This window comes from Chinchilla lanigera, unplaced genomic scaffold (genome assembly GCF_000276665.1).
Source record: "Chinchilla lanigera isolate Chin_1 unplaced genomic scaffold, ChiLan1.0 scaffold00071, whole genome shotgun sequence".
NCBI classification, from domain to species: Eukaryota; Metazoa; Chordata; class Mammalia; order Rodentia; family Chinchillidae; genus Chinchilla; species Chinchilla lanigera.
Genome location: NW_004955472.1, coordinates 12,329,598 through 12,333,870, shown reverse-complemented (window position 1 = coordinate 12,333,870; position 4,273 = coordinate 12,329,598). Strand labels below are relative to the sequence as shown.

The window sequence follows — 4,273 nt, the reverse complement described above, 5'->3', positions numbered from 1 at the left end:
TACGAAGGGGAAAATTAGTAAGAGCATTCTGTGAAAATTAGTTGGCTACACAGAATTTACAATAAGGTTATTTTAGTATTAGTATTTAGTATTTACAATAAGGTTATTTTAGTATTTGTAAGTTAGATGCTACATATCCTTTATATCAGTAAAATCTATAATGTACATGTATTATGTTTTTCCTCTAGAGAGGTGGTTGTTAAACAGTAACACACTACTATGTTTCTATATACACTAACAAGAATGTGGAGTTAGTTGTAACATAAGCGAGAGAGCATTAGGTTCTATCCAATAGGAATAATCTTAAAGAAATGAATCCACAAATATGGTTGATATTTCCACAAGACATCTTTCTGAAGAATTACAGATTCAATTATGTATCACAATTTTGTTGAAATGAGGTAAGCTGTAGGTTTTTATAAATCCATATTAGTATCAGGGTTTCTGCATCATGTTTGAAGGTGATAAGAACATAAGAGATAAATCAAGAGATGTGTTAATTAGAAATCTGATATAAACTACATTGTGTATCTGTAAAATGTACATGTTTCTTGTATGCCCGGTGCAGGAGCCAGGAGATCCCGAGGATCAGTTGAGGTAATGGATGCACCAACATGTCCTGTGGTCCAGCACCGATTTTGACCACTACATTACTGGGTTTTGTTTTGTTTTGTTTTGGTTGTTGCCTGAGGGTTGGCTCTACCAAGTAGAGTGTGCTTTGAAGACTGTTAATCAGGCTGGTCTTGCATCAGTAGCTGTCAGGGTTAGTGACTGTGCAGTAATTTTTACACAGAAAAAAGTACCTGACAAATGACTGGATTCCAGTACAGTGAGTCATTTATTCAAGATAACTGAAAACATCAGCTGTGTGATAACCAGAATGAAACCAACAGCAGATCCTTGGTGTAGAGGGCAGGCTATGAGGCAGCTAATTGGAAATATGCTGTGTGAAAGAACTGCTGTTATTTCTCAAGTCTTTGAACAGAATGCTGAAATGAGCCATTGGGTTGTTGTATGATTTTAATTGGTATAGATGAAGAACAAAGCCCTCAGGTGTACTAGTCTGGCCCTGCAGATTACTGCTATGGATTTAAAGCCACTGAAGCAAGTGTTAAACAAACTGAGTCAGCCACCTTCCCTGAAAAAAAAAAGTGAAGAAGAAATTTTGATTAGACATTTGAACAGACAGTGGAAACTGCAATTATATCCTGTCTACAATTCTCCCAATTGATTTCAAATCTTCAAAAATAGGAGTCAGAGTTGAAAACCCAAAATTCAGAGTTCTTACATAAACCAAGATTGCAACTCACCATTTGCTCTAGTAGAGACACTAAACAGTGTCATTAGTTTATCAAATCCATGATACATTTGCCTAGTGTTTGGTAACAACAAACCAACAGTGTGAAGGCCCTTGGAATGAAAAAAGAACCTCTTCCATTCCTACCACTAGAGTGGTTAGGACTCTGTATAAATAAAAATGGTGGTTTTGAAAAATAAAATTCATATGTTAAAACTATATTCCCCAATGTGACAGAATTTGGAGATAGAGGTTTCACAGAGGTAATTAAAGTTTAGTGAAGTTTTAAGGTACATTTCCCATATACCTCCTTTATTTTATAATTACACTGGTAGCCAAAGAGCACTTGGGGCTATTTTAACTTATTAAATGTGTAATTCAGCTTCATAGTCATATTAAGCCCTTTCAGGTGCTAACTAGCCACATATGGCAAATGTTACTATATTGAACAGTGTAGATATGGCACAGTTCCAAGATATCATAGAAAGTTCCTTTAGATAGCACTAGCAGAGACCAGTTTACCTTGACAACAGAACTTCCATTTAGTTCTCACGGCCTCTCACTTGTACAGCTTCCTTTTAAGGTCCCTATATGGCTTTCAATTTGTAGTTTAGTATTATTTTTCTTAGAGAACCCCAAAATTATTAGTTTCATTACTTACGAAACATAGATCTGAGTCTGACTGTTATATACAAATTTCCTATGTTTTCCAGTCCATGGTAGCGTCTTAGTTCAAAAGCAGAGCTAAGAATCTCCTAGCTCTTCTTTCAAACTTCTAGGGAAAAAGAAGTTTGGCTTGTTTTGAAGTCTGTCAAATGTAGACATGAATATGAACCATAATGTATTGATGTATCTACCCCCAATCCTGTAGCTATTATCAGGTTATATGGTTAGAGATGTGGGTGTTGTAAGCGGAAAATCCTAAAAATGGAAACAGGAGAGTAGAAGTTGGGAAAACAGCCTTACATGTTTCTGCTGCACAGTGAAAATTGTAAAGTAGCTGATAATAGTATATACTGACCTCTAGAAAATTTCAAGAATGACTAGTTTTCAAAGAATTAAGAAAAAACAAAGTTGTTTATATGCAGATAACTAAGGGTGAGAAATTGTGTCTTCATCAAGAAGTAGAAAGAATGGTGCTCAAGTTTTCTGTTATTAAGATAAAGTTTGATTATAGATTCATGATAGTCAGAAAAACACTAATTTATTTAACTGATTAAAAAATCAACAAAGGGATGGGATTAAGAGTGTTTGTGTAGCAAAGTTTCTATCTTTGGCGCAAGTTACAAGTCTTTTATCCTAAAAAGTAGAATTAAGATGACAATGGGAACTCTGAACTGGAAAGCAGAAATACAGAACATGCTGTTAGAGCCCAAGACAGTGACTTTCTAGCTAGAAAGAGTTTGGCGTATCTGCAAACAAAATGGGCAGAATAAGACTAGGATCCAACAAAAACCAAGAATATTGACTAGCAAAGTTTTGTACTCAAATGTTAAGATTAAAGAAGGCTAAATCCAGGTTTACTCTATCCTCTCAGCAAGTTCTGAAATTATTTATTAATCACTTAGGTTGAAACTTTTATTTCCAGAAAGTGTGAAGGAAGGGAACTTTCAGCATTTCTTCTATAAGTAATCAAGTAAAAGTTTGGAATAATTCTAAAAAAATTTTTAATGCACAGGAAAGCCAGCAAGCTAGTAAGGTATACCCAGGGCAAAAACGAAAGGAAAAGTAGGAAGGCAGAGAGGTCAGCAACCTCAAAAGCTCCTTGCATCCTGAAGGCATTTGCTGAACAGAGCAAATTTACTTTTACCTTGATGGTCTCTCAAAGCAAGGAAAACAGAAATAAAGGTCCAGACCTGCTCCACGTTTTTCCAGTTCAGGACCATCAAAGAGCTACACCTTCAGGGTAAAGGGTAACTGGAAAAAAATCGGCCAGATATTTGCAACCCAGATCCACACTGCCTGACTGGGTCATCCTGGACCTCAAGCCACAAATTTGGTTTGAACTAGAAATTTTCTGCTGCATGGCGGAACAAAATGTACATCATTCCTAAAGATAACCAACTCATACCAGACCTTCACTTATTTTCACAAATAATTTTTCAAAGACAATAGGTAGTTTACAAAGATAAGAAAGCATGTAGTAAGAGTCCCAGACTGAAAACAAATCCAAATGCACATTAACAATAGAAAGGATCAGTACATTCTGATGTATTAATGAAATACTACTCAAGAATGAAAACGACATGATGTATTAAAAATGTTGAACAAAGGAAGGAAAAAATACAAATAGTATTTATAAGAAGATAAAAATAAACAAAATGAAAGATATCATTTCTCGGCATAGACAGCTGGAAAACCATAAAAAAACACAATCTTTTTTGAAAAGGAAGGAACAGCTGGGATTGAGGAAAGGACAAAAGGAGGAGGGGATAGCTGGGATAATTATACTACTACTTTCTATTGGCTTGTTGACGGGAACAGTTATGCCTAATTGCTTTATCAATCTTTCATGCCTATGTCTAGTGATTTGAGCAACTATTTTGAAGATAACAATATGTAATATAACAACTATTGTTAATCTCCTATCCCCTTGTTATGAAATTGTGTCATTTTTATTGTTCTTTGTTGTTTTGTTTTTGACTTTGTGGTTTTTTTTTCTTTCTCTTTTAAAAAAAGAAAAGAATATGACTATTACAAAAGTCAATACAGAGGTTACATTTAAGGAGAATGGAGGGTTTGCTACCAGAAAAGACAGCTGGAAGTCTTCTGGAACTTGAAATGTTCTACTTCTTCACTTAGTTGCTTTAGAAATTGGCATTTGCTTTAAAATGTTAATGAACTTGAATGTCTATGTTTTATGTATTTTTCTGTATGCGTGTTATGTTTCAAATGAAAAAAGAAAAGAAAAAGGACTTATCCAGAGTGAAGTTGTTAAAATACTTAAATATTTGTAGTAAGGTTGATACTGATTTC

The 4,273-nt window shown here is 34.6% G+C and overlaps 1 pseudogene; it reads left to right on the top strand.

Moving 5' to 3' along the window:
• The first annotated feature begins 604 nt into the window (after positions 1-604).
• LOC102020329 lies at positions 605-1,292 on the top strand (annotated as a pseudogene).
• Positions 1,293-4,273: the final 2,981 nt, after the last annotated feature.